At 41.1% G+C, this 20,535-nt stretch overlaps 1 protein-coding gene across 1 annotated transcript in view; it reads left to right on the top strand.

Moving 5' to 3' along the window:
- CNTNAP2 (contactin associated protein 2) overlaps window positions 1–20,535 on the top strand; it is a 1,471,582-nt gene that overhangs the window by 1,204,876 nt on the left and 246,171 nt on the right. The window lies entirely within an intron of this gene.

Below are 20,535 nucleotides of genomic sequence, written 5' to 3' on the forward strand. Positions count from 1 at the left end.
AAGTTGTGTGTCCTTGCTATACAGAAATGCTGATGTCTCATGAAGATATTTTTCTGATGTAATTTTTCTTCTAGATCACTCTCTGAGTTTAACGTTTTCTGCATTTATTGCCCCTTCAAAAATATGACATGTTAAAGCATCATAAAGACCAAAAGCTAGGATTGGGCTGCCTGTGACCAGCTGGAAGACAGTAAGTCTTCTCAGAGGATGAGAAATCAAACAAGCTTGAATCTACATGTTCTGAGAGAAAAATGGGAGAGAGTATGCTTTTAATGCTCATTAAGAACACACAGGGGGTGGAGACAAGATGGCTGACTGAAGCCAGCTTTCTTCAGAGGCTCCCGTCAAGAAGGAGAGTTAAAGGACAGAAATTTAGCAAGTAACCTGGTGGATTTGAGCTGCATCAAGAGAGAAGGTTGAAAAATGAATATCAACCCCACTGAGGTGAGCTGCGACCCCAAGGATACAAACAAAAGGTACAAAATCCATCACCAAGCAGACGTGAGTCCCCTCCCCCATGAGAATGGCTCCGAGTGCCCCACAAACAAACAAGCTGAGTTCAAAGGTCCTCCACTACACTCCACGGGAGAGACCCTCTAAAAACTGGACCTACCTCCCTTACTAGGGGGCCACAGCATTCTCCTGCCAGGCATAAAACTGTATATATTCTCTACCTGCAATTCTGAGCTCCCAGCACGCCCCTCCACTCTCACTCTGAGGTCTGGAGGCCTGTCCCTCAGGAGTCCATATTCTTGGGGGATTTCTCAAGGGGTGCGGACAGGTCCTAGACTGCAGCTGGTCAGTGCTGATTCTGCGGCACAGGAGTGAGGAGAGGACGGTCGGCTGAGAGGGAACGACACGGAGCGGTGGTGCCCCAAGGCGCAGAACAGAAGCTGCTTTGGCAACAATAGGACTCACTCCCAGACATTCTGAAGCCACACCCTCTGTCTCCCTGGGCAACCAGAGGAGGCCGGGCATCTTCTCAGGTGGCAACCACCGCAGAACAGATCTGGGACAGAAACGCAGGCCCCATGAGTAAAGGGTTTGCCTGAGGTGGTACCAGGCTGGGTGGAGTGTGGGGACTAGAAAATGCACACGGAGAGCAGGAAAATTCCCAGGGCGGGGCTGACCCAGAGGACCACTAGCCTAAGACGCACCTGGCCCTCAGGGGATTGTCAGCCTATAGACAAAGGAAGGCAGGAGGCTAGACCTGACAGCTAACCAAATAGAAACCTGCAGGAGCAAAGACAGGGCCTGAGGCACAGGCTCTGGGAACGCAAAACAACTTCTCTTCTGCAGGGGAATTTAGCAGGGACAGAAACAAATTCCCGCGAAGTTGTTCTGTTCTGTTATGTCAGTAACATCAATGGGGTGGGGCTGGAACTGAGTGAACACTTCCCCAGCCTCCATCAAGTGCCTGAGGTTGTCAGGCCTCACCACACCCTACTGGATAGAGGCAGAGTACAGCGGCCTGGCTGAGCACATATAGATTTCCTTGTGATTCAGGAAGGTGCAAACCCCTGGAGTATCTGTTCACTAGAGGAAACTGGGTCACAGCCCTGCGGGGCTATCAGTGACAGGGTGTGACAGAGGTGCAAGGTGGGGATGGAGGCATCAACCTTCCCAGAGTAATCTATTTGCTGGGTGGGTCCTCCTGACTTCACGGAGCACCGGAGCAAGTCATATCTGAGTTGTCACCAGACCCCTGCAATCCAGTTGCCAATTATGTTTTAAACTCTCCCACCTGAGACAAGTGATTTGGACCTTTTGAACTGAGCCAATCGCCCGAAGACTAAAGTGGTGCCCTGGGTGTGTGGTTGTAGGAAGGTTTGATTTTCCTTTTCCAATGGTTGCCTATGGGGGGGGCGGGGTGACTTAATTGCTGGTATTTCTCCACAGCTGAGACTTTAACCCAGAGTAACGGTTTCACTAGGGTCAAACAGAGACCCGCTGAAAACAAGACAGACCACTTAGCCCCACCACACCAAACAGGTCCCCAGTTTCTCAGGCCATAGCACTATACAGGTACTTGAAAAAGCTCCAGGGGAAAAATCAAATGGTGTAAAACAATCATGGGGCAGAATCAGTGGAAAAAACCTGGTAACATGAATAACCAGCATAGATCATCCCCCCCCCCCCAAGGAAAGATATGGCAGATGTAACTAAAGATCCCATTCATAAACAGCTGGCCGAGATGTCAGAAATCAAATTCAGAATTTGGATTGCAAACAAGATTAATAGAAGGAGGAAAATTTGGAATTAGAAATTCGAGGAGCAATTCAAACGTCAAAATTAGAAATTCGAGGAGAAATTCAAAAGTTGTCTCAAGAATTTAACGAATTTAAAGACAAAACCACCAAAGATTTAGACACACTGAAGCAAGAATTTGCAGCCCTCAAAGATCAAAAAAATACAGTAGAATCCCTCAGCAACAGAGTGAAGCAAGCAGAAGAAAGGATTACTGACATTGAAGACAAAGCCTTTGAACGCTACCAAACACTCAAAGAGGAAGAGAAAAGGAGAGCAAAAACAGATCATTCTCTCAGAGAGCTCTGGGATAATTCGAAGAAGGCTAATATCCACTTCATTGGAATCCCTGAAAGTGATGAAGTGGCCTTGCAAGGCACAGAGGCCCTTCTCCATGAAATTATGAAAGAGAATTTTCCAGACATGCCAAGAGATTCTGAAATTCAGATAGCAGACAGTTTCAGAACCCCAGCATGACTCAATCCAAATAAGACATCCCCCAGGCATATCATAATTAACTTCACTAAAGTTAATATGAAGGAGAAAATTCTGAAAGCAGCCAGACATAAGAAATCCATCACCTACAAAGGGAAGAATATTAGAATGACTGCAGATCTCTCTGCTGAAAATTTTCAAGCCAGAAGAGGATAGTCATCGACTTTTAATCTCCTAAAGCAAAATAACTTTCAACCCCGGATCCTGTATCCAGCTAAACTGAGGTTCATTTATGATGGAGAAATTAAATACTTTAATGACATTCATATGTTGAAGAAATTTGCCATAGGTCAGGATATTCTCAGACCTATCCTCCATAATGAACAGCCCGATCCTCTACCACCAAAAGCAAACTCACTCAGAAACTTTTGATCAAACTCCAACTTCCACAGTGGCGAAAGGATTAAAAATGTCCACTGGACTTTTGAAAAACTCAGTACCCAGGGCGGCGCCTGTAGGGCGCCGGTCCCATATGCCGAAGGTGGCAAGTTCAAACCCAGCCCCAGCCAAAACCCACAAAAAAAAAAAAAAGAAAAACTCAGTACCCAAAATTTTACCAGACTTATCAATATTCTCCATTAATGTGAATGGCTTAAACTGTCCTCTAAGGAGGCACAGGTTAGCTGACTGGATACAAAAACTCAGGCCAGATATTTGCTGCATACAAGAGTCGCATCTTACCTTAAAAGAAAATATAGACTCAAGGTGAAAGGATGGTCGTCCATATTTCAGGCAAATGGTAATCAGAAAAAAGCAGGTGTTGCAATTCTGCAATTTGCAGATACAATAGGCTTTAAACCAACAAATGTAAAGAAGGACAAGAATGGTCACTTCATATTTGTTAAGGGTAATACTCAATATGATGAGATTTCAATTATTAACATCTACGCACCCAACCGGAATGCGCCTCAATTTATAAGAGAAACTCTAACAGACATAAGCAACGTGATTTCCTTCAGCTCCATAATAGTAGGAGATTTCAACACTCCTTTGGCAGTGTTGGATAGATCCTCCAATAAGAAGCTGAGAAAAGAAATTTTAGATTTAAACCTAAACATCCAACATTTGGATTTAGCAGACATCTACAGAGCATTTCATCCCAACCAAACTGAATACACATACTTCTCATCAGCCCACAGAACATACTCCAAAATTGATCACATCTTAGGTCACAAGTCTAACCTCAGTAAATGTAAAGGAATAGAAATTATTCCATGTATCTTCTCGGACCACCATGGAATAAAAGTAGAACTCAGTAACAACAGGAATCTGCATAGTCATACAAAAATATGGAAGTTAAATAACCTTATGCTGAATGATAGCTGGGTCAGAGATGAGATTAAGAAGGAAATTGCCAAATTTTTGGAACAAAACGACAATGAAGACACGAATTATCAGAACCTCTGGGATACTGCAGTCCTAAGAGGGAAATTTATAGCGCTGCAAGCCTTCCTCAAGAGAACGGAAAGAGAGGAAGTTAACACTTTAATGGGACATCTCATGCAACTGGAAAAGGAAGAACATTCCAACCCCAAACCCAGTAGAAGAAAAGAAATAACCAAAATTAGAGCAGAATTAAATGAAATTGAAAACAAAAGAATTATACAACAAATCAACAAATCAAAAAGTTGGTTTTTTGAAAAGGTCAATAAAATAGATAAACCTGTGGCTAACATAACCAAGAAAAAAAGAGTAAAATCTCTAAACTCATAAATCAGAAATGACAAAGACGAAATAACAACAGACTCCTCAGAAATTAAAAAAATCCTTAATATTACAAGAAACTTTATTCTCAGAAATAGGAAAATCAGAAGGAAATTGATCAATACTTGGAAGCATGTTGCCTTCCAAGACTTAGCCAGAATCAAGTGAAAATGTTGAACAGGCCAATATCAAGTTCTGAAATAGCATCAACCATACAAAATCTCCCTAAAAAGAAAATCCCGGGACCAGGTGGCTTCACGTCAGAATTCTACCAAACCTTTAAAGAGGAACTAGTACCTATATTACTCAACCTGTTCCAACATGTAGAAAAAGAAGGAAGACTACCCAACACATTCTATGAAGCAAACATCACCCTGATCCCCAAACCAGGAAAAGACCCAACATGAAAAGAAAATTATAGACCAATATCACTAATGAATATAGATGCAAAAATATTCAGCAAGATCCTAACAAACAGAATCCAGCAACACATCAAACAAATTATACATCATGACCAAGTCAGTTCTATCCCAGGCTCTCAAGCCTGGTTCAATATACATAAATCTATAAGTATAATTCAGCACATAAACAAATTAAAAAACAAAGACCATATGATTCTCTCAACTGATGCAGAAAATGCTTTTGATAATATCCAGCATCCCTTCATGATCAGAACACTTAAGAAAATTGGTATAGAAGGGACATTTCTCAAACCGATAGAGGCCATCTACAGCAAACCCACAGCCAATATCGTATTGAATGGAGTTAAATTGAAATCATTTCCACTCAGATCAGGAACCAGATAAGGCTGCCCATTGTCTCCACTGCTCTTTAACATTGTAATGAAAGTTTTAGCCACTGCAATTAGGGAAGAAAAGGTGATCAAGGGTATCCATATAGGGTCAGAAGAGATCAAACTTTCGCTCTTCGCAGATGATATGATTGTATATCTGGAAAACACCAGTGATTCTACAACAAAACTCTTAGACGTGATCAAGGAATACAGCAGAGTCTCAGGTTATAAAATCAACATTCATAAATCGGTAGCCTTTATACATACAAAAAATATTCAAGCAGAAAAAACAGTTAAGGACTCTATTCCATTCACAGTAGTGCCAAAGAAGATGAACTATTTGGGAGTTTATCTAACAAAGGACGTGAGAGATCTCTATAAGAGAACTATGAAACTCTAAAAAAGAAATAGCTGAAAACGTTAACAAATGGAAAAATGTACCATGCTCATGGCTGGGAAGAATCAACATTGTTAAAATATACTACCCAAAGCAATATACAATTTTAATGCAATCCCTATTAAAGCTCTACTGTCATACTTTAAAGATCTTGAAAAAATAATACTTTGTTTTATATGGAATCAGAAAAAAAACTCGAATAGCCAAGACATTACTCAGAAATAAAAACAAAGCAGGAGGAATCATGCTACCAGACCTCAGACTATACTACAAATCGATAGTGATCAAAACAGCATGCTACTGGCACAAAAACAGAGAAGTAGATGTCTGGAACAGAATAGAGAACCAAGAGATGAATCCAGCTACTTACCGTTATTTGATCTTTGACAAGCCAATTAAAAACATTCAGTGAGGGCGGCGCCTGTGGCTCAGTGAGTAGGGCGCCAGCCCCATATGCCGAGGGTGGCGGGTTCAAACCCAGCCCCGGCCAAACTGCAACCAAAAAATAGCCGGGCGTTGTGGCGGGCGCCTGTAGTCCCAGCTGCTCGGGAGGCTGAGGCAAGAGAATCGCGTAAGCCCAAGAGTTAAGAGGTTGCTGTGAGCCATGTGACGCCACGGCACTCTACCTGAGGGCAGTACAGTGAGACTCTGTCTCTACAAAAAAAAAAAAAAAAAAACATTCAGTGAGGAAAAGAGTCCCTATTTAACAAACGGTGCTGGGTGAACTGGCTGGCAACCTATAGAAGACTGAAACTGGACCCACACCTTTCACCCTTAACTAAGATAGACTCTCACTGGATTAAAGATTTAAACTTAAGACATGAAATTATAAAAATACTAGAAGAGAGTGCAGGTAAAAACCTTGAAGAAATCGGTCTGGGCAAGTATTTTATGAGGAGGACCCCCCAGGCAATTGAAGCAGCTTCAAAAATACACTACTGGGACCTGATCAAACTACCCTGTAATAAGACAGTGTCTTATTTTAAGGTGTGCTCCCAAAGATGCGCTAGTTCTTATTTTCAGGGGACGTCTTATCTTTCCGTAAGTAGGCCTTATTTTCGGAGGATGTCTTATTTTCGGGGAAACAGGGTAAAAAGCTTCTGCACAACCAAGAACACAGTAAGTAAAGCAAGCAAACAGCCCTCAGATATTTTCAGGTTATGTCTCTGATAAAGGTTTAATAACCAGAATCCACAGAGGACTCAAACGTATAAGCAAGAAAAGAACAAGTGATCCCATCGCAGGCTGGGCAAGGGACTTGAAGAGAAACTTCTCTGAAGAAGACAGGCACATGGCCTACGACATATGAAAAAATGCTCATCATCTTTAAGCATCAGAGAAATGCAAATCAAAACTGCATTGAGATACCATCTAAATCCAGTAAGATTAGCCCATATCACAAAATCCCAAGACCAGAGATGTTGGCGTGGATGTAGAGAAAAGGGAAAACTTCTGCACTGCTGGTAGGAATGCAAATTAATACATTCCTTTTGGAAAGATGTTTGGAGAACACTTAGAAATCTAAAAATAGATCTGCCATTCTATCCTATAATTCCTCTACTAGGTATATACCCAGAAGATCAAAAATCACATTATAACAAAGATATTTTTACCAGATTGTTTATTGCAGCCCAATTCATAATTGCTAAGTCATGGAAAAAGCCCAAGTGCCCATCAATCCACGAATGGATCAATAAATTGTGGTATATGTACACCATGGAATATTATGCAGCCTCAAAGAAAGATGGAGACTTTACCTCTTTCATGTTTACATGGATGGAGCTGGAACATATTCTTCTTAGTGAAGTATCTCAAGAATGGAAGAAAAAGTATCCAATGTACTCAGCCCTACTATGAAACTAATTTTTGGCTTTCATATGAAAGCTATAACCCAGTTATAACCTAAGAATTTGGGGAATGGGGAGAGGGAGGGGAGGGAGGGGGGAGGATGGGTGGAGGGAGGATGATTGGTGGGATTACACCTGTGGTGCATCTTACAAGGGTCCATGTGAAACTCAGTAAATGTAGAATATAACTGTCTTAACACAATAACTAAGAAAATGCCAGGAAGGCCATATTAACCAGTGTGATGAAAATGTGTCAAACTGTTTATAAAACCAGTGTATAGTGCCCCATGATTGCATTAATGTACACAGCTATGATTTAAAATTAATTTAAAAATAAAAGTTTGTGATTAGACAGAACCTGGCTGCAACTTTGGTTTCACCATATACCTGGTTTTTCTGATATCAAACTATGATGAGCTAGATTTTTTTAAAATTATAAAACAAGACTGAAATTGATGACATGAAGAGGGTCTAATAAATAACAAACATTTTCCTACCTAAACTCTCAATTGTCAGAGAAATAAAGCATCTGGAGACCAAAAAAAAAAAAAAAAGAATGGAAGCAAAAGTATCCAATGTACTCAGCCCTACTATGAAACTAATTTATGGCTTTCACATGAAAGCTATAACCCAGTTATAACCTAAGAATAAGGGGAAAGGGGAGGGGGGGAGGTGGGAGGATAGGCAGAGGGAGGGTCATTGGTGGGATTACACCTGCAGTGCATCTTACAAGGGTACAGGTGAAACTTAGTAAATGTAGAATATAAATGTCTTAACACAATAACTAAGAAAATGCCAGGAAGGCTATGCTAAACAGTGTGATGAAAATGTGTCAAACGGTCTATAAAACCAGTGTATGGCGCCCCATAATCGCATTAATGTACACAGCTATGATTTAATAATAATAAAAAAAAAAGAAAAGCTGTAAAAACAAAAAAAGGAACGTACGGATTAGTGAAGAAAGTCGGGATATATATATATATAAAGTTTAAATTATAATAAGGTTAGAAACCTTCCATCTGCCATCCTGGTAGCTAACAGTGTCTCTGCAGGATGCATATTTTTATAAAAACAAATACTTCCAGAAAAGAGTTGGTGCCACAGTTAGTTAGTGTGTGTTACTAATGTTGGAGAATTGATTCAACTAAGGATGACACTTGGGACCAATTAATGCAAAGCTGGTTGTTAAAAAAAAAAAGAAGAAGATATAATGAATCAGGGAGTAGTGCTTTATTTAAATATAGTGAGTGAGTGACTGGGGTGGATGACTTGAAATAGCTCAAAAGCAAGGATAGTCTTAAAGGGCCAAAGACACCTGTCAGGACAACAGTGCCAGGCCTTTCAGAAGCCATCAGACAAACACCTGAATGAAAATCACATCCAAAAAATGGTCCACTGGATGTCAACTGGAAAGCTTCAAAAAGCAGTTTTTTACAAGTGAAAAGCATCAGGGAACTATCTTTTCAGAGACACGTTTACAAAAAATACAACATGATTTTTTTCATAGCAATCAAGACAGGAACTCCATAGAGAGAGGAAGAATCCAAAAGGCTTATATGAAATTACATAGGCTGAGGGTCACAGCTAAAACAGTCTTCTCAAAGGCTTTAAGAAAACTTGTTTGTTTCTTTCATATTTCTGTTTTACCATTTCTAAAAATGTTTTAGTTTAAGTGCTTCCTGAATTAGGAATTCAAGGGAACTGAATTCTAGAAGTTTCTGAGCTGGTTTTTCAGAGCCTGAGATGTATTTTCCTGTAGTCACAACTCTGTAATGGCATTCACATTCCGGAGCTCACCCTAAAGAAAGCTTTGTTATTGTTGTTGTTTGTAAGTGTTGGTGTTTTCAAATGTTTCAAGCTGCATGGGAGATTTTGAGGTCTGGGTCCTGGATATTAAAAAACAAAGGGAATTGCTCTCCGTACTTCTGAATGTTCAGCTTGCCTGATGTCCTTCTCAGCAGGGCAAGTTACTGTTTGCCTTTGTGACATTCGGCACACAGTCCCCTTGTAAATCGAATATTTTTGTCAGGACCTAAGTTTGGTGGGTTAGTAAAGGGGGTGGCTCCAACATTCACAGGAACATTTACCTATCTGAAGGTACACATCACCCCATCACTTCTCTTTGCTCTAAGATGTCTGTGAATTAGAGAATCCCGCTAATTCATTCAAATGTATTATGACCTACATATTATTTACAAATTACAATGTTCTGACCCAGGACTGGGTATTGGAAATAAAATCACTGCACCACAGCGTGTCCCTTCAAAATACCAGTTGTCTGTTGAGAAAGCTCCTCTCGCCTATTTTTTTTTAATTATACAAATAAATAGGAAAAATGTGATAAGACATTAAGAGAGTTGGGGATACTATATAATCTTCTTTAGGAATAAGGTAGATGCTGAGACCAATAATCCCCCAGGTTTCAGCCACTGTGTGGAATCTCATGTATGAGCTACACGCTGGCCCACAAAGACCTTCCATGCAGTGAGTTAGAGACCCAACCCCTCTTCCACTATCTTCTAGAGTCTGGGAGTGTCTCAGCCCATTTGGCCAACAGAGACTAGAAGGGTGGAAAACCTTGTCTCTACTTGATCACACGGGCCAAGAAGTGAACAGCTTCCTCTGCCCTCATTCTGTTGTTGAGAGCTGGTCCTGGGGCTCCTCCTAGACACAGGGCCAGAGAAGGCAGCTTCTGGCTGGACGGCGGCTTTGCCGGGAAATGAAATGTTCTCACCAACAACTAGTGGTCTCTCTCACAGGTACCATGACAACAAAAAGGAAGGGTGGGTTTCCGGAGGCACCACGCTAGATTTGCATTGAGGATGATAGACAAAAATGAGATCAAGGCATTTTTCTGAAGAGCAAACAGTGAAGGCCAATCCAGGCAGGGCAGGAAGGTTACATGACACGTAGGCGATTGAAAATAACATAGCTGAAGCCTGTGGAACAGGTACAAGATGTCTTTCTTTAAGGAAGTGCCCCACCACGTATCTGTGTTAAGAATCTGGCAAATGCTAGTGAGCTGGACCTACGGCCTCTTGGGACATGACTCACTTTGCTTGCCTTCGCCGACGGGGTTAAAATGATCCAATTTGGTTTTCTGCATCTCCAAATTTGATTCCTCTGATGAGAACTGACACGAATACCAAATGGCTTCTCTAGGAGAGTGGTGGATATCAGTATTCTACAGGGCCTTCCTAGGAAAGCACAACCAGGGCCGATGAATAATGGAAACCGTGTGTACCTGTCGAGTGTAATTATAACACTGAATTATGCTCATCTTGCATTCTGATTCCCTGTATACATTAGTTTAAACATCAGAACACGCCAGCTCTTTAGACCTGTGAGAATTTTCCTAGAAAAATCGCATGCTCTTACTTTTAGCCATTTTTAATAGGAAAAAAATTCACAACTTCAAAATTATTTTACGGTAAAGTTTAACCTCTCTCTGTCTGTCCCCCTTCTCAAGTTTCTAAACACAGGGAAGGAATAGGAAGGAATAGTTCAATCTAGTTTTAAAGGCTCACTAATTTTCTATATTTAAATGCATCGTAATTCTTTACATTTTAATTAACTAGTACCTTGGATTAAATCCTTTCTAAGATCATAGAATAGAGTTCCTTATGATGTCACCAGTATGCAAAAGAAAGTGGAAATTATGCAAATAGTATTTGTTTGTTGTTGAACGACTTAAAATTCAGAAAAGGATGAACAAACAGGACACAACCAAAAAATCAGCTATCATCACATATTCCAATATATTCAAATTACCATTTTGAGGTCTACAATTCTAAACATTTTTCTCTGTATGTGTGTATAATATTTTTTACAAAAATGAAATCGTATGGTGCATACTGTTTTGTAACCTACATTTTTCGTGTAATAACATTTTAGAAACTTCCATGTCAATCTTTTTCAAAGGGTCACAACAGCAATTTCTTTTCTAACTGAGCTCAAGGACCATATCATAATCTTCGAGGGTTCACATGTATTTTAAAAGTTACAATTTTATATGTAGAAGCAAAACCAAATAGAGAAAAAGTATTACTTTTTTTCTCTTTTTTTTTAATTTTGCAGTTTGGGCTGGGGCTGGGCTTGAACCTGCCACCCTACTCCTTGAGCCACAGGCGCCACCCACATTTTTTAAATACGAGCTACAGAATGTAATGTGAAGCCGGTAGGATGTTCGTGCGGGATTGTCTGTGGTTTGTTGTAGCATCTATCAGCCTCCACATGGGTCCTATCAGCATCTGGAAGGGATAATTAGCTTATTATGCCAACAGCTGGGAACATGGATCTTAGGAGATTGTGAAAGACAGTGCCTCACCTCCCGAGTGTTCCTTTAAACCAACAATCCCCTTCTAAAAGATGGGTTTCCAGGTAGCAGAACTAATCCTACCTTCGGACCTTTTGCACATAATAAATCCCAGCTTTCTCTAGAAAAAAAAAAAGAAAAGATGGGTTCCCACACATTCTGGTCTCCCGGCTTCAGGTGACTAATTCTCCATCACATCCCACTTTACATACCGTGTATTTGAAGTCTGCAGGATTGTCACTTCTAAGGCTTTCGCACCACAGTGTCAAGCACCAGGGATGCCCAAGTGCTAGAAGTGCAAGACCACATCTGGGAAGTCTCATCAAAGATGTGCTCAGAGGGGCAGGCCTGCTAACAGATGACCCTATTCCAAGAGCTGTTCCCATTTGTTCACCTTGCTGAGGACATGTCAAACCCCCTGAATGCAGGGGACGGCCTCAACCTGACCTGCCACTGCTCTCTCAGTGGAGCTATTCTAGAGAGAAACCATGTTAGTTCACTAAATCACAAGAAAAGTAAACATGGTTGTTTGAGCATTGTACAAACTGGTCCTCAAAGGGTTCTCACCTGTTTTATGTGTGCTGTCTTTAGGGAAGCAAAACATTTATTTATGAAATACATAAGGGATGGTATATTTTCCGCTAATGTGATCAGAAGCAAGTGGAAGAGCAGCCCATGACGACTCCTTATCATTACTGAGTACAACGCTTTTCCAAAGGAGCACTTAGTTCAGTGACTGGCACAACTGTCAAGGCTGCTGTGAAGTGATTTCTGTCGTCGTTCCGATGTGAAAATATATGAACTCCAGGGTCTACTAGCTCTTCTATAACTCTAATGGAGAATTTATCCTAGGATACTTTCCACCCTGAGATTCTCAGATTCTGTATTTTTAATAGTCAACCTTTAGATCCATCATTTCTAATATTCATTACCAAGATCAAGAACAAATTAAAGTACTTATAGCTAGAGAAAAACTAATAAAATAACTTAGATCAGTTTCGCTCTTTGTAAAGACTCCAAGTCAAAAGTCACTTTTTGAAGTTTTTTAACCATTAGGAAAGCTTGTTACATAGAAGGAAAGTGATTCTCTTTTCCTTGCATGTATTTCTTTATTCCCATTTAAATTCTTTGTTGATCTAGAGCAGTGGTTCTCAACCTTCCTAATGCCGCAACCCTTAAATACAGTCCCTCATGTTGCGGTGACCCCCAACCATAAAATTATTTTTGTTGCTACTTCCTAACTGTAATTTTGCTACTGTTATGAATCATACCGTAAATATCTGATATGCAGGATGGTCTTAAGCGACCCCCCCACAAAGGGGTCGCGACCCACAGGTTGAGAACCGCTGCCTAGAGCATGGGCTCACTTTTTCTCTGTTATTTGTCTAATATTACAAAGGCACTGAGGTTGAAGTGCATCTGGTGTTGAGATGTAAAACAGAATCGATCTCTTTCCATATTCTGAGTTCATAGTATGTAAAATATACGTCTTCACTTTTTAATTTATAGTAGAGAAATCTTGTCTGAAATTTTGCCAAGGTGGCATTGGAAGGATTTCTAGAAAGGAAACAATTTACTGCAAAACAGAGAAAAAAAAAAAAACTGTCCCTGTGATGTGACCTCCAGGCAGAGTTAAAACTCAGTCCACAGTAACCAGAGAACACACATCCCCCTCGGCTGCTTCCCTTCCAATAGACCGTCTACAGCTCCCACTAGCAGCAGGCGCCTTCCGAACTCTTGACTTTCATCCTCAGTTCTGGTCTTTGGCTTTTCCTCCTATCAGGACAGCTCACTCATTTAGAAGTTATAATTAGTTGACTGACTAGTATATTGTCAGCTCTGTCTGAGTTGACATTCATCAGCTTTTTGTCCAAATCTAGTTGTTTCAGCTCCAACTCTTATGACCTCGGCTGGATTGCAGATCCCAAGGTCCTTTCCACAGCCACATGTCTCAATGAACCTGCCTTCTCTGGCATCCCCTGAAAACCAACTTCATAACCTACCCCTGGTCTTCTGCCAAAGCACATTTTCTTCAATGAGTTTTCTCATTCTGCTACACAACCTGGATGTGAGCAAAGCTTCCTGCAGACCACCCTCTCCTCCGTCCACTCTCCCCTCCATCTCCGGGGAATCCAGTTTCACGGATTCTCTAAAGCGGCTTCTGCATTTCCTTTTATCACAAATACTCTGTCCCCAGAGCCACCATCAGGGGGTGTCATCTATTCTTCCAAACTGGGCGCTCTCTGCCCAGCGCACATCTCTGCTCATTCCAAACATGAGGGCATTGAAAGCCCACCTGCTAGTCCTACCTGAGGTACAGGACATTGTTTCAAGCTACATACAATTTTGGAACTATTTTTGTCTTTTTCAATCATATAGGTCCATTAATATTCAAGAATGTATCCTTAGAAGGTGGTTAAATGCACAGAGCAAACTAAAAGTAGAAAGGCTTTGCGTTTTAAAGACAGCTCTCTGCTTTCTGGCCAACGGCACCTCCTTTTTCCTGCCTTCTCTCTGTGGGATGCCTTTGTTTGTGAAGTTATTTTTTAACCATAACAAAAAGCTTAAAGGCCAAAATACACAAAGAGAAATATTTCTTATACCCAAGAGGTTATCAAGATACCAGAGACTTTAAAATGAGTTTATAACATTGATTCTTAAGCTCCGGACATTTCCTTGAAGAATTTCCAAAAGACTTCAAATAAATTCTTCTTGCCAACGTTCATTTTCAGATGTACTTAACAGCAAGTTTTCTGCTGTGAATATGCATATATGGCTCTCAAAAAATCTCTACATTCACAAACTAAAACTTTTATACTAAAAGAAAATTGGTTCTTTTTAATTGCCCTTTTAAAATGGCAGGCAATACACAATATAGTTAAGAAAACAAAAGCTCTACCCCTAGTCATTACTGGGTTTTAATGTGTCACAGCCTCGATTTCCTCATCTAGGTAGTGAGGGTAAGCCTGGAGGTCGAAGTCCATTCTCTGTAGTCTTTATGTCTTAGCACTGTTGGGTTAAATCCAACACTTCTAGACTGAAGTAATTATTTTTGTTTTTGCGGAGGTAGACCCACCTGAAGAATTAGAGAGTTCACAGGCCTTGTGAGACTGCACACACTTCTGACACCAATTGCAGGTTTTAGGGGTTCCCCACCCACCCCTAGGTTTGCTTCTTTTCTATAAGGACTCACAGAATTTAAACAAGGCTGCAATATTCATAGTTACTGCTGTCTAGGGAAAGAATCCAGATGAAAATCAGATGTAAGAAGAAACACCGAAGGCAGAGTCCAGGAAAATTATAAAATGCTGTGCGTATTTACCTTCTCCCTGGGGAGTCATGAGCACATTTCTTTTTTGACATCAGGACATGCCTGCGCATGTGATAATTTGCAGGAGGTGTTGCCCACCAAGGAAGCATCCCTGAGCCTCCATGTTCAGAGTCTTTATTGAGGGTCCATTGCAGACGAAGGGCTGACTATGCACACATCTGACCCCAGTCTCCAGCCTCCTCGGTGGCTGAACTCTATAACCCAGAATCCCCTTCCCACCATTCCTCACATTGTTGGTCTATCTGGCCTGGTCAGCGTACATCCTAAACATTATGTTGTCTGGCTGGCCTCATGTTAAATCACACTGTTAGACTATCTGCCATGACCCAAGCTTCTCAGACAAACAAAGGCACACTCGTCAGGCAGAGCATCCCAAAGACTTAGGTGTTACTTTTCCAAAGCCAAGAGCAAAGGCCAGACTGTTTTTGGAGCAAGGCTGAAGTCTTTATTAAACAGTTTTAAAAATCTTTCTACCGAGGACAAGGATGCAAAAAATACCTAGAATCTTCCTATAAGAAAGAAACTTAGTGCTTCTTAAAGTAGGACTCTAGACCACTTATATCAGAATCATTTGACATTCACAAAATACAGAGTCCATGGTCATACCCCTAATTTACTGAATCAGATTCTCTGTACGAGGAGCATTGGACTATACTTTTAAGCACGTTCTTTAGCAGTTTTCTACATAGGCCAAAATTTGAGAAATGTAATTATGATCCAAGATCCTTTTTCCTGAAAGTAAAGTGAAAATACCAAAAGATACAGCAAAGGGAGAAAATTCTGCTTCTGGTTCCACTGCTGAGTTTATTCCTCAGACATAATGTGTTTGAAAGCAGCATTTAGCAACAGTTGTTTTAAACTGTCAGAACAAATGGATCCTGTTCCAACATTGAGGAAACACACATTGAGTTACCTTGTGCTGTTAGGGAAGGTATTTGTGGAGCACGAGATGGCATTCCATCTAATCCAGTTGGCCTTGAGATATCTCTTTCTACATTTCAATATTTCTGTATTATAATTGATGGCCTCTTAGCAGGGTGTTCCAGTTTATTCTTTCATTCATTTATTCACAAATTGATGCCTACTCTGTGGCAAGCATTGTTCTAGGTGCTAAGAATAGCGCAACAACCAAAACGGAAAATGCCTCTGCCTTAGTGAGACCAGGAGCACATACTACGTTAAGCTATTTTAAGTTGCACATAAACTTTAAAGATACCCCATATATTGTGACCAATGGTGACACGTGCTGTTTCTATTTTTTAAATATCAAGGTAAAGGGAGAAAGGCAGCTGAGAGAGGGTTTGCGACTTGGCATAGAATATTTAGGGAAGGAAGTTCTATGGGGGTGGCTTGTAAGCAGCAGACTAAAGGGGCGAGCACAGAGTCATTTGGATAAAGTGAACAGCAAGTTCTAAGGTGCCAAGGCAGGGGCAGTTTCAAGTGCGGTGACAGAAAAAGCCTTCTATGCTAGAATCAAAGAAAGATTAGGAGGAGCAGAAATGAGCCCAGAGAGTACAGGCATCTCTTTCAAAGAATGGGGCAACAGTGCGGAGCACAGAAATGAAATGGTAATTGGTGGGATAAGTAAAATCGAGGGAAGGGTTATATGTGGTGATGATCAGATTAAAGACATTTCACCACATTTATGTGGACCGATCCAGAACAAGTTATTAATGCTGGAGTAGAGAGAGCTGTGCTAGGTGTGTCCTGGAGTAGGCAAGAGGGTTGGTATCCAGTGTACAGGTGGAGCACTTGGCCTTAGATGGGAACACAGATACGAGGTTCTTATGCTCACATTCATACCTTTCCTTGTCTTTTCTCTTAACCTTTTCTATATTGAATGGCCAAATTTCTTCTGCTACTCCAACTAACATTCTGGATCTAACGTCTAAATGTTCCCTTACCTGCTGAAAGAACCCAGAGCCCAAAAGTCCACTATTCTGCCCAGCTGTTAAATGTATCAGTCAGTACATTAAACCTGGAGTGATTTTTTGGAATAAACGTAGTGTCTCAGAATGTAAGCAAATAGTGCCACCTACTGAAATTATACTTGAAGGAGTGGGGGAAAAGGACATGGAAACACCAAGAGCTGTCCATGGTCCTGCCTCGTTTGTTGTTTTTAGGTCACTCAGATGAATTAACAAGCAGCTTTATCAAACAACATTTTCTGCCATCTGTACTCTTTTCTGATGCCAATGTGCCACCTTGTGTATTTCTCTTTTAACATTTCTCTTTTCTCCCTGTAATGATTCAATATCTAAAATTACCATTAAGACTGGCTGTATTTCTTCATTTTCTAAGAATTTAGGAATTTTCTAAGAATTTCTTAAAAAATTATAGAATATTGCAATTTGAAAGGACCTTCTAGGCAATCATGTTCAGTGGTTTCAAACATATTTTGGGCCCACAAGCTCTTGGGAAACCCTAGAGATGATCCTCACTGTAGACACCAGTGAACTGAAACCCAAAAAATGAAAAAGCAAAGCTAAGACTAGAAACTCACAATGCTGATAGCCAAACCATGATCAATATCACTTAAAATGCTTGCAGCTACAAAAAAAATGGCTTAAACAATAATGGAAATCTCACATAACAAATCCTAAGATATATGGAGCTAGGAATAATTTAAGAATTAAAGTCACCAAGGACCCAGGTTCAACCCATTGGCCTCTCTATGCTTCTTGGTGTGGTATTTGCAAGATGGTTCCAGCAGCATTAATAACCACAGCCTCCCACCCAGGGGCAGAAAAGGAACTATCTTTTCCTTATGTCTCTTACATGCTAAGACACTTTTCCCAAAAAGCCACCAAAAGATTTCACTCACATCTCATTGGCAGAAAGGAGTGATCTGTCCCATCCTCTATGGTTTACCGGCATGGAGCATGGAATTGCCATCTCTTAGTTAAATCCAGATTCCTCCTATGGACTGAGGTCAGGGTTATCCTTACCTACAGCATCAGACTCTGAAAACACATAGATTACTGTAAAAAAAAAAAAAAGCAAGAAAAGGGAAAGGTTAGCTCACAAGGGAAAGGGTAAGAGTAATGAATTATTGGGATAAAATTCTCTGTGAATCTCTCCTTTGTCTGCTTGTCTTCTGAGCAAGAGGCATCGGCAGCTTTGTTCCTACCTGTTCTAAGGATATAATAAAGATAATGTCCTGCTCCGGGGCAAAAATTGCCCAAGTTTTCTAGAAGCTCCTTTAAAATATTGGGACTTCCTAAGTCCAGCATCCCTGAGCTGTGAAGCACTTACTGCCTGTGCCCACCTGGGCTGCTCCACTTTGCCCCCGTGGGCCTCGGGGGGGCGCAGGGAAACCAATGTGAACATGAAGCTCCTGGTGCCTGCTGCCTTGTGAGCCAAAAAGTCTTTTGTCTCTGACCTAGGAGTCTCATGTCTTCTACTAGCATCATGAAACTGTGGCCAGCCGACAGATTAGCTTGCACGCAGGGTAAAATCTCAGGCCCTTCCCAGGTTGTGACTCTGATGAGAAAGCAGCCGTTCATCCTTGGTGCAGCGTTCTTCCTAATGAGCCACGCAGCACAGTTCACATTCTCAGATACTTATTTCTGGTAGTAGGAATATTGTCAGTGTATAATAAACTCTTTTCCACAGGCAGGAACAGGGCGATGCTTCAGTCTCCAACCGGAGACACACATTAAGGGAGGACGGTGCCATTGGCTCTGCTGTCTTTTATGCTGCCTCCCTTTTATTTGCTCACTGACTCTCTCTGTGATTATCTCTTTTAAAATGTCAGTTGCTCTCACCCAGAAGACCAAGAGCAATCAGCCACAAACTGAACTTTAGAAGTCTTTAAAACACACTGTCTGTCTGGGAGATGGGATTTCTCAAAGGCCTCCCTTAGCCATGTCAGGGAAGCTGGTACTGAATGAGTAAAAGGAAAGAGCTCTTTCCTTGATGCTCACACTAAGCCTTAGAGCCCCCTTCCCCAGGAAGCCACAGGAGGAAGGTGCAAGGCGCTGACTTTGTAAATATTTCTTCAACAGAGCCTGAATGAGGTTCCTAGAGAGGCTGCTCTTGGAGGCTCCTGGCCTGCAGTCACTCTTAAAGTATCTCCTAGGCAGAGAGGCTCTGAGACACATGATCCTGGTGACTTTCTTCCCTTCTGCAGAGCAAAGTATTGATAGTAAGAAGACTGTGGTCCAGAGGAAGAAATAGGGGGTCCGTTGTGACAAGAGGAGAGAAAATTGTGGATATTCTCTAGTGACTGCTGCTTCTCAGAGTTTCTCTGAATGGTGACAGTTTAAAGACCTGGACAGAAATTCATCATAGCAGAGGGAGAATGGCAGAGGAAATTAGAGCAGCATTTATCCCTGCGAGTCAAACCTTAGGGTTAAACTCAATTTATCCCTAAATTCTATTTCCCTGATGGCAGTTGATGCCTTTCAAATGAAACGATCTTTCCTACTTAGCCCAGGAACCCTCGTTCTCTCGCTATTCTGACAACTTACATTTTAAAATGCTTCTGCTAAAAAACAGTGCGATGAGAGCAGAACAGATTTAATCTTAAACCAGGGCTGCTTTTTCCCCCATTGACTACATCAGAACTACAGAAGAAGATGCCCCGGCCTGCGGCCCATATTATCCTCCCCTACATTCTGATCATACATTCATGGAAACCTTGATGGGGTCACCAGCCTGCAAGTTAAATCCTGTGACAATAACCCTCATTTGAATGAGATATTTTACAGGAATGTGGGGGGATGGAAATCACCACAGGTGTTAAAATTCAAGTTCTCTTTCTAATGACAAAGCGGATCAAAATTCCTTGGTACAATTAGGTTGATTAAATTGAGCTCTGCATCTAATATCCTTGTAGCTCAGCAAAGTTAATGCAGCTTCCAGAGGGGCCTGGCACAGAAGCAGGGAACAGCCTAGGTCCTGGGAGAATCTGGCCCACTGTGGTTTTTAAATTATAAGTTTGATTACTTGTGACACCATCTCAAAATGGTACCGGCCAAAAGAAGCCGAATTTTCCATTAGTCCAGGAAAAAAAAAAATGACAGGTATTTAATTAAACTGCTTAGAGATTAGGCAGAAGGCTTATTGATGGATAGAGGGGCTGAATATCTTTGTAAGTAAAGTTAGAAAATTCACTGGTGTGCTGCAGCTTTAATGTTGAAAAGAATTCACTGCGCCTGAGGGAGCTGGAGACCCATGTGCTACTCCAGCATGGAGCTACCTCTGCTGCCAGTCATCAGGAAAATGTGCATCTAAAAAACTTGTTTATAAAGTACAGGGTGGTTCCTGAGGAACTTACAATGAAAATGTGAAACAAGAAAGCAACTTATAACTAAAGTTAACACGGCAACTGCCAAATCCGTTTGCCTGTTGTTGAGATGTGATTTATTGCAGAAGGAGGTTGATTTGGAGGAGATCTCCAAA

This window comes from Nycticebus coucang, chromosome 11 (genome assembly GCF_027406575.1).
Source record: "Nycticebus coucang isolate mNycCou1 chromosome 11, mNycCou1.pri, whole genome shotgun sequence".
NCBI lineage: Eukaryota > Metazoa > Chordata > Mammalia > Primates > Lorisidae > Nycticebus > Nycticebus coucang.